Here is an 11,796-nt window from a genome sequence, read left to right as displayed (position 1 = left end):
GGGATACAGAACTGAAGAAAGAATTCTCAATAGAGGAAATCAAAATTTTGTAAGACAATTAAGAAAATGCTCCACATCCTTGCTATCAGGGAAATGCAAATCAAAACAACTTTGAGATACCATCTTAGTTTAAAATTAGAAGCACCAATGATGACTCATGTTGGAGAAGACGTGGAGAAAGGGGAACACTCCTCCACTGCTGGTGGGAGTGCAAACTCATACAGCCATTTTGGAGATCAGTTTGGTGGTTCCTCAGGAAAATGGGAATTAGTTTACCACAGGACCCAGCAATCCCCCTCTTAGGCATATACCCAAAGGATCCACATCCATGCAACAAAGACATATGTTCAACTATGTTCATAGCAGCATTATTTGTAATAGCAAGAACCTGGAAGCAACCTAGATGCCCCTCAATTGAAGAATGGTTAATGAAGATGTGGCACACCTACACAATAGAATACTACTCTGCCAAAAAAAAAAAATAATGGTATCTTGAAATTCGCAGGCAAGTGGATGGTACTTGAAGAAACCATCCTGAGGTAACCAAGTCACAAAAAAGAGGAACACAGTATGTACTCACTCATATATGGATTTTAGACCTAGATCAAAGGATCACCAGCCTATAATTCACACCACCAGAGGAACTAGGATACAAGGTGTGTTTTAAGAGATTCATATAAAGTCCCTCACAGAACTGGGAAGGGACAAGTACCCCAGAGCTCAGGGGAAGTGGGGGGACAGCAAATGGAGAGAGAAGTAGGAGAAAACAAGGGGGATGAAAGGAAAACATGTGTGGCCAGGAAGATTGAGCCCAGTTGGGAATAGAAGACAGGAAAGTGATAGACAGATAGAGACAGAGAGAGAGATAGAGAGAGCATAAAAGAGGGAGCCAATATTGGTTTGAAGATAAAATTGAACACAAAGAAAGGTCTAGGGAACTACAAGACTGCTCCCAACTAACATTTTGAGCATCCATGGAAAGGCTATCATAAATGCCCTCCCCGGATAGTGAGATCAGCAACTAACTGATTCATGGAGCCCTCATCTAATGCCTGTTGAAAACAGGATCAAACACCCATACATAAACACTGAGTCGAACTAGAACCCAGATGCAGAATGAGAGGACAAGACCAGGCGGAAGAAACACATAGAGACAGCTTACCTGAACAAGGAACAGCTAAGGACACCACACTGATATCTGGGAAGCCAGCATGGGACTGACTCAGGCCCCCATGAATATGGGTCTCAGCCAGAAGGACTGAGCAGTCTAAGGGACCTCAGACAGTGGAGCCAGAATGTATCCATGGTGCACAAAAGGACTTTGCGAACACATCCCCCATGGAGGGATGACTGCCTTAATCTAGAGACAGGAGAGAAGCCCTAGTCCCTACTTCATATGACCTGTCAGATCTACTTGACCCCAACTGGATGCCATTCCCCTACATATGGCATTGGGGTGGGGAGATGGGAGGGGAAGGTGGTTAGAGTGCATGTGAGAGGGCAGAGAGGGTAAAAGTGAGGGAAGGAGGGAAGGAGGGAGGGAGCAAGGGAGGGGGGAGAGGGAACTGGGATCGACATGTAAAATAATAAATTAATTTAAAAAAATGCTTTGACTCCAAAATTTAAGTTCAAGGACAAGTTACTGGGGAAAAAGATTTCTAGTTTTGTTTCCACAGAAAATGAAAAGATGTGGATTCCTTCCAGACTAATGTGGTTTGATCAAGCCAGATCACCTGAAACAGTGTAGGAGGTGATCCTACATTCAAAACAGCTGGACAAAGCAGCCTTATAGACTACAGCCAGGATTTCTGAATCTTTTTCGAAGTACACATGACAACGCCCCTTAGCAGCAGGAAGTAGTTTGGAAAGAACAACACCCAAATTCCCAAATATTGTGTATAAATGTTTGCTTTCATTTAAATGGCCTTTGTTATTTGTTATATAAAATAAATTTGAAAAAAGAAAAAAATACATAGCCATGGAAAATGGTGAAATGGTGTTGATGAAAATATATTTAGTAAATGTAATATGGTCTTTTGATTAAAACAATATGTGTATATGTAGTTCTGGTTTGATGCACAGAAAGTTTGGAAACATATATACCAACAAGTTAACATTTATTTCTGAGTTGTTGGAACTATGTATATTTAAAGTGCTTCTCTCTTTCCCATTTTTTTTTTTTTTTTGGTGTTTTGCTATTCATTACACATTTATATCAAAATAAAAACCATTAACTAAAAAAAAAAAAAAAAAAGATACAGCAAACCATTAGAAAGCCCTAGCCATCAGTCAACATTTTATAAATTAATGTATTTCTCTGTGTGATTATTTGGGACTGAATGTAGGCAGGAAATGGCAGGAAAGAAAGGCCAGCAACAACCAGTAGAAAATTTATTTCTACGTCTTATGTGATTTATGTCTGTTGATGTTTTGATTGAAAGGATGACTTTCAAGTAGTAAAGATTTTATACACAATGTTAACACATTTTGCTTTTCCGTTTTATATTTCATACTATTGTATATTATTTTCATGTTAATTTTAGAATGAGTCTAATTTGTGGATGATACATAAACATAAATGAGCAGATTGATATATAAAGTGATCCAGGGGAAGCTTTCATATTAAGTTTATAAACCTTGGAATAATTGGAGTACATATTTCAAGCTGTTAGTTTTAATAAGGTGTTTATCTTTCCACCTGTCCTATTCATTTCTTAAATATTTCATTAACCATTAGTTACCACCTGTTAGAATCTGGAATGTTGAGATAAAATAACACTCCATTTTTCTGCTGCATTTGTACCTTACATTGATTCCCTTCATTATAATTTTCATGTTTTGAGCAAATTATTTTTTATGAGTGTGTTCCACACATATAATGTGTTCTTAAAGAAATCATGGATATGCTATCAGAGGCTCAAAAAGTACTTGTTTTAAAGGTCATGTGACACTATAGATTTTTTTTAAATTCTCCAGATAATAATCTAATAGTTTTCAAACATGAATTCTAGAAATGACAGATAACCTTGCCAAATCTTTAAATCATTGAGCTATTAGGTCGAGTCTAGTTACACTGCATATATTTTCATTGTAGAGACTTTCCCCCCACAGTTTTCAAGGGGAAATTAACAATTTACTGCTTTACTCATGATCTTTAGATATTATTTTATGTTATTATTGACACAACTAATTTTTGGAAATCTAACAGAGGACATATTTATGTGGCAGAATTTCAGTTACTATGGCTTGAAGAAAATTATGGTAGTTTATTAGATATTTTGTGTGTGTGTGTTTGTGTGTGTGTGTGCATGAAAAAGTGAATATATGTATAAATGCATATACATAAATATCATCTGGTCAATCACCATCATTGACACTTTCATCGATGTACACAGTGTTATACATTATACACAGAACACCTGAGTAATCATTCTAAACTTATTTCATGAACCATGTCAACATAGAATTGATAGAGTCAAGATAATATTGCAAATACAACTTTTGAATATTTAAGCAAGTTGCCCAACATCTTATACTGATTCTGGATGTGATAGGTCAGGAGACACATGCAGGTTCAGCAGTCTGGCTCTAATGTCTTGGTGTAAAGAAACATTTTATAAAGGTGAACACACACACACACACACACACACACACACACACAGCATATCTAAGGCTAGTTATGCATTTGAGACTATTTCTAAAAAAGACAATTTTATCTAATTAAATATCAAGTCAAAGAAAAATCATGTCTTCTTGTATTGGGAAGGTATTCAATAAAATCTTCTATTTACCTTTAACCAAATGACCCTTGGGTTTTTAATATTTCATTGTAATAATATATTTTCATATTCTGTATTTATAAAATGCAATTAGCAATTTATGTGTATTTAGGAAATATTGACTATGAAGTTGTAGATATTTACATAGTTTCCATAAATTTTAATAAAAACCTATAATTAGTTCAGTTGGAATTCTGTTAAGAGCTTACATTTACATAAAGTGTCCAAAAGCAAAATGTCCGCATGCATTTCTAAAATCAACATAACAGGAGATATTTTATCATATAATTTAAATTAAATTCATTTTCATACCAAACATAGTGAGTTATGTTTTGTCCTTCAAGGGGTGGGGGGACAAAGATAAAACTGTACTTATTTACTTAAAGAGAATGCATGGAAACAATAGCAAACTTATCACCACTAGATAAGCATGTTATGTGCAACCTCCACAATAAAGTGTCTGATTCACCTATATAATGACAGGACTTATTTATAATAATATAATTCTATTTTATAAAATGGAACTTGCAAGATCCCTTAAGGAACTATCTCCTACACCCAAATTAAGAACAAAAATTGAAAGATACAAGGGCAAATTGCCTATCAAGAGGATGCCAATTTAAGGACAATACTTTTAAAGTTTATAAATGTTTAAAATTAAAATATGTAAACCTGATACTCTATGTGTAATGTTGATCCACAATGTTCCATTTCATATGCCTTGTCTAAACTTTATTTATTTGTTTCCTCAAAATTAAATGCCTTTCATACTTGAGCCTTCTGTTCATTTATGAATGATTTGACACTCAAACCTACATGGTTAAAAAGTGGCCTTTCTTATTTTCCTACTTCATACTTCCCTCTCTCTCTTCCCTTTTTTCCATATTTTTTTCAATAATACCTAGAGTCATTTAATAATTACTTTATGATGACCAATGTGCTTTGACACAGGTTGTGTATGTGTATTGAAGGAATAGTAGTTACTAAAAGAAACAACTACTTTCACTGATGGTTGCACTATTGGAATGTAGCACAATTAAGTTGATATTTCCTAGATGGAAGGTATCATCTTCATGGGCAAAATTCTTGTAGAATTAACAAGACTATTTGTTTTAAGCAATTATTTCTCAGGGTTGTAAGTCAGAGGCATAGGGAAGAATGGATGCTGAAATTCTGGAAAAAGGAGATGTTAAGCTACAGAGGACATCAGGGAAGTCCAGGATCTAAACCACTACAATAGAAGACCATCACTTTGGGACATGTGGAGTTTTAACAGATACTTCCCTTTGCTATGTCAAGAGAAGTCTTGGTATTGGTTTAGAAGTCAAAATTCCCTAGAGTGGCTAGAAAGTGATGAAGAACACTTTTCTCTTTTAAATATTGAAGTGACTGGCTGAATCACTGTGGTCACAGAGGCATGGAAGGTGACCTTAATTTTAATACAATTCTAAGTTGGAAGTAATATCAACAGTGGACATTTTTGTATATTTAGGAAAGAAAGAATACAAAGAGTGATAGTTTTTAGCCTAAGTAGGAGATATGATTACGACATGCTGTGAGTAGCCTTATGCTGATTATGGCATGATCTTAGAGAAGTCCATGCTATCAGTCCTCCTTAGGAGGTATGAGTATAGAAGGATGTCACGTGTATAAAACTTTCAATTGAGATGAACATGTAATCATCACAAGTTGCTATCAACCATTATCAATATGATATTTTAATATAATTGGAAAGATACCTATTGTGGGATGATTAGGGGAGATGAGCGCTTAAAAAGGAATAAATCTGAAATTTTCCCAAAGTTTATGTCTAGAATTAATAATAAGAAAACATCAAAGGAATTCCAGAAGTGTTACAAATGAAACAGGAAGCAAGGCAATGGAGAATGATACAGAAATGCTGTAAAGAAGAGGAAGTTGATCAAGTGTGGGATGTAGATAATGATATATTAGAATCATACAGCTTACATAGTTATAGACTCTTATATGTGGTAACCAATGTAAAATTAAGTTTATTTCCTTCCCATAATTGTATTTAAACTGTATATTTTATCTTATTGTGAAAATCTCTCCTGTTATGATGTTTTTGTACAATATCCTTACCATATTCTATATATGTATACTTTTACTTATGTTCAAGACAATTTTTATATTGATACAATTTAGGATATTTTTATCATGCTGCTCTTTATAGTTCTACCTCTGGTCTAGACATTTCTACTCTACTTCTGCTTTAGGGAATTACATTTAATATATACATAAATAGTTACATTGCTTAGGTATTTGTCCCTGCTTTATTCAGGGAAGTTTCAATAAGTGTTATACTTAGGTCCCTGAGTATTACAGGGTATCTTCATCCATGTTTCCTATACCTATGAGATTAGACATAGATGCATAATCTTCAAACACTTCGTAGAGCTGCAGAACATGGCATTTAAATATTTTATTATTAGTACTCCATTGATATGAAACACTATCGTTCCTGACAGCATCATGCACCTTCCCGAAAAATGTTGGACACTGTTGTCGCTTCTTCTAGAGTCTATCCTTGCTTCAGCTATGGCCTCTTGTGCAAAGAACTGGCCCCACCTTTACTGCTGATTTGGACATATGGTCCTATGTGCTTGCAGGAGTCAAATATAGAAGACTGCTAAATCCTGCCAAGTCAGGGTAAGTCAGCCTTTTTACCTCCCTGCTTTTGTTGTATTGTGTCAGGTACTCTAGGCCTTAGCCAAAACTGGCTATATCACCATGGGTGACTGTCCAGGTAGCATGCTGTTCTGTCCTTGCTACACCTTTTGGAAGTTGCCCATCCGCACTTCCTGCCTACCCTAATGTTATTATTTTCCTTCTCAGGTCTTTGATGAGGTTGAAGATTAAATTATCACAACTATTATTCTCTCTTCCTTTTTAGATATATTAGGTACTACTCTTAAGCTTTCCAGATTAGGACAACTCTATTGTAAACCCCTTTTTGACTTCACCCTAGGACTAGATAGTTAGGTCTTAAGTTTGTATGTTCTCGATTTTCCTTTATTTAGAGCACACTTGTTATTCACTGTTTTGTATATAGTTTGTGGAGTCCGGTTAGGAATAGAAGAAGACAGGAGAGAGAGAGAGAGACAGAGAGAGAGAGAGAGAGAGAACATAAAAGAGGGAGCCAATAATGGTTTGAAGATAAAATTGAAGACAAAGAAAGGTCTAGAGAACTACAAGACTGCTTCCAACTAACAATCTGAGATTCCGTGGAAAGGCTACCATAAATGCCCTAGCCCTAATCTTTTCTTTAGACCATAAGGGGAATTGTAGTGAAATATTCACCTTGTCTGCACCTGTGGCATAGACCATGCCCATTAGTGGTGAAGACAGGGCTGGACGGTACCTGGGAGAACTAAGGCTGAGGAGGGGGCTCAGAGAGCTCTCTTGCTTGCAGCACGGGGACAGGAGTGGTTCCGGAGGCATCCTTGGGACCAGGAGCCTGCAGGTGTTCATCGGTCTATGTTGTGAGTTATTTCTCCCTGCGTAAATTTCTATTTGGCCTATTTGTTTCTCCTGATCCTTATTAAACATCAATAGTGGGAGGCAATTTTATAAAACTCATAGTAGGATTTTTGTCATATGCTTCCTAAAGGAGCCATTGCAACCTTGATAACAGGTGCTTTTAAGAGTCAACTTTTTGAAAGCTTCCTTTCAATGGGCTAATGGGCTCCAGGGAAACGTGGAGGAAATGATAAGGGACAAAAGAAGTCCAGTCTTTGTAGGCTTTGTGTGTAGTGGTATAAGAATGTGAGGCCTTCACCCTCCCTGGGGAGTGAATGGGGGGGATGGGTTTGGGAGGTCGGTGAGGGGCATAGGAGGATGGGAGCAAGGAAGAACTGGGATCGATATGTAAAATAAGAAAAAAATATTAAAAAAAAAGAAAGAAAGAAAAGAATGTGAGACCAGACAGAGGCTTTTTAGAGTTTGAAGATTTCAAACTTCAGAGACTGATACGTGCTATTCATAATCATTGACATTAAGAAGAATTTCTAGATTGACAGATTGACTCAGTTATTATGTCTTGTCTGAATTCTGAGAGTGCTATATTCTGAAAAAGTAATCTCTAATATAATGATTCCCACATGACATGAAGAGTAGACTGAGTATACAATGTCTTATGTGAGCAAACCATCTAGAATCAAGCATGAAGTAGCAAGAACTTATGCTTATAAAGCTCACAGCTTATTTTTAAGTGATAAAATATGACTTTGGATCTAAATAAATATAAATGTGCTGACTTTAAATGGCATGACATTTCAATCTTAATTAATTTAGCAAATATCTTCTTACTCTCACAGAAGACCTGGATTCTGTTCCCAGTACTAACAGATTTATTCACAACCATTTATAAGTGCATACCTAGTGGTTCTGATGCCCACTTCTGATTAGAAAAGCACACAGTGCACAGACATAAAAAGAGACAAAATACCGATACAAATAAAATAAATCTTAAGAAATTAAAAACATATCTATGTAATTATTGTTCAGAATGTTCAATATAATGATTTAAAATGTTCACAGAACTATGATAGCAAGAAGGAAAGGATTTAAATCATTGAAAAGACAGCACAGAGAGAGTAAAGACCTCTGTGAAGATGCCTGACTATGGTTTATATAAAGGATATTTAAAACCACAATGCATTCTTTCTAAATCATTTCACCAGCATGCCATTATAGAGGCCATCAAGCCTGGCCATGTTGGAGTTAGTATGTTTTTCCCAGGTATTCCATAAATAGGAATGACACTATTTGTGACACAATTGTAAGTATCTATGCAAGCAATTAATTAGCACTAATATTTCATAAAGTTACCATTATATTACTAACCACAATATACAGTATGATAAATTGATTTTTAAACAGTTCTCTTCATTTTAAATAACACTTATTATCTGTTTCAGTCAGAAGATTACATGCTTATCACTGGTCTCTTTCATAGAATAATTTATTTCCATAGCTCCCAAGAGAATATATTCAGCTTGACACACATTTTAGCTATTAAATGTTGTTTTTCTATTAAAATTCATAAAGTCAAGGTAAACTCCAATTCAATACAAGTTAAATGCTTTACCTCCCACCTGTCATCTGCACAAACCATATAATTTTCCTCAAATTATGCAAAAATTAGCTAATTAAGATTTAATTTGCTAATCCTTGCTCAGTTAAACTAGTGACATATGTAAATTGGCTGCTAAGCCCTTTAAAATTTTCAAAGTAAATGATAAACAAAATTTCTTGAGTTTAAAAAAATGTAAAGGATGTAATAATTGATTTAAAATAGTGGTAGGTAATTGACTAAATCCTATACTTTTGTTATAAGAAAAGACACAAAATATTCATAAAAAGTTGTTTATGTGTGTTTAGGTATGATAATTATGTATGCATGTTTAGGTATGATAATTGTAATAATGTAAGCCCCTTAAAGGTATCAATTAAAATTAACAGTGGGACTCAAAAATACAATATGTTGCAATAATAATTTATGAAATCATATTAATTACATAAATTTATAAAATAATCAATCACTTCCCTTTGCCTAAAATAAGAAACAAAATATCTAGTAACTACTTAGGGAATTAATTGGTGTCAATTAGCATTAGATTATCTTAAGAAACAGGTTATCAAATATTGATATGTTTTCTTAAAATCAATATGATTTATGAGTATCATACAGAGTCAAATATCTCTAGTTGACTTATTGAAGTATTCAGAATAGGCAGCTGAGCTTTTGGTAGGAATACTGCATTTACCATTGTCTGTGTGCATATAAAGACCTCAAATGCATGAGGAAGAGCAATGTGTTAAGAATTCAGTCTTCAAACAGTCATTCAAGGTGTAAAGGTACCTAACCATGTTAATTACCACATGGCATTCTTTATAAAATATCTCTTAAATGGTCTATTTGTTGACATGTACAATTGCTTATAGCATGATCAAACATTGCATTCTGTTTCTCAAGAATGACATGAGGTCTTTTCATACCAGGCAAGGTTACTGCCACTGAGTATGGTCTCAAGTCCTGACCTAACATTGTTTAAAATAGTTGAATAATATTTTGAAGATCCTAAAATGATATGGAAAGTCATTTGATTAATATATAATGTATATATAATATATAGGGCTTTTTGTACATGATGTTTGGAAGGAGATTCACGTTTCTATGAGTTAAACAATTTATCAGCATAAAAAACTAATTCAGGTACTTACCATTTCTACCTACATATATTATAGCTACACTGATTGAATTCTATGCTTATCTCTGGAAATACCTTGTTGCTTATGATTATTAAGTAAAATAGAAGAGTGACACTGATCACATTATTGCCGAAATCTGTAATTACACTAGTTACTTGTAATGTCAGCTTCCTTACTAGTGGATTTTTGAATAACATTTATTAGAATGGGGAGACTCAATGGAATGATCTACCTTGGGTTCCCTAGGTCAAGATTCACAATGCTGTTCTGGGGTTCTTGATGATTTAATTTAAAGACATATTTTATGTTTTGGTATCTTAGCTCTGTTAAATTTTTGATCATAAATATCATTTAACTTTAAAACAATGCTTTATATCTCAATGTTTACATTGTAAATTAATCCAAATATCACAATTGGATAAACTTGTGTATCATTATGTATTTTGATTCTTTTAATTTTAAGTGAGTTTCTAGATACTACATTTGCTTTACACACCATAGTCTCCTGTTTTAGGCATTCCTAAGTAGTTTGAAATTAAGTTCTTAAGTTTGCTATTAACATTATGTGGTCTACATTAGTATATCATATAATAGTTTTGTTAAATGCATATATCCCTTGAAAGACTTCTCTGAATACACTGTGCACTAAACATAATATTGAGATAACTATGACAGAATTGATTGAATTAATTCCATTAAGATGCATAAATGTATATAATCACACAAAACAAGATTTTAAGGTGAATTTCACCTCACCTTTCATTTCCATTTTATAAATGGAATATTTATTAAATGCTCATTAACATTCTTCAGAGATACCTCAAAGCAATTGGCAATGTGGCAGATCAGCAAACATGCAGAGATATTTGCAGTAAAGGACATTTTATGTTATAACAGCAGAGAGTAATCAACCAGAAATTAATCCTTTTCATGTTGTGACCCATATAACTGTGAAGTGAAATGTGATCTTGACATTGGGAATTACAGTTACTTGCAATCAGGCAAGAGTAATGCTATTCAAGTGACACCATTTTGTGAGGTTTCAATTAGTTCAAACAATGGGGGGCTTTATGATGACAGGAGCATGTGCCAAACCAGTATCAAGAGGTTATGAAAACAAAGTCACTTCAGGGAATCAATCAACTACTGCCTCTTCTCATCAGTCCACTTAGATGTTACTCTCAAGAGCTGATTAATAGGGAGTCTTGTGGAGGTTGGCTTTTCACATGTGGAATTGGTTATCTTATATTTTTTAGTATTCCTCCAGTAACATAGGCTTATCTCATTATGTAATAATGGTAAAGGTGTAGAGAAACACTTTGGGATGGATGGCCAGAAAAAGGAAGCTCATTCTTAAAAATTATGTCATCCATATATATTTTCTTCATTAATGAAATTAACAGTTAAAAATTAAATTTAATCACCAGATTAATTTTGAAAATTATTACATAAAAATGGCCAGTATATTTGATTATATTATAATAGATATAATTAAATCATGATAATATGTATGGAACTTATTTATCGGCTCACATGTCTAAAATCTAGGTTTGCTATATGTACAGTGTTCTATTAAATAAACATGAATGGTAATTGTAGCACTTCAAAAACCTTTTTTTTTTTTAGTATAAAGAATAGAGTATAAATTTTTTCTGGGATTCTAACCACAACTACAAATGTCTTTTTAACTGGGATCATTTTCAGAATTGAAAACAAAAACAAAACACTTAAATGTACTAATCAGAATGTAATACACAAAATCATGTGTAATAGAGGCAAGTGT

The sequence above is a fragment of the Phodopus roborovskii genome, unplaced genomic scaffold (genome assembly GCF_943737965.1).
Source record: "Phodopus roborovskii unplaced genomic scaffold, PHOROB, whole genome shotgun sequence".
Taxonomy (NCBI): Eukaryota; Metazoa; Chordata; class Mammalia; order Rodentia; family Cricetidae; genus Phodopus; species Phodopus roborovskii.
Note: the sequence above shows the minus strand (reverse complement) of the source record.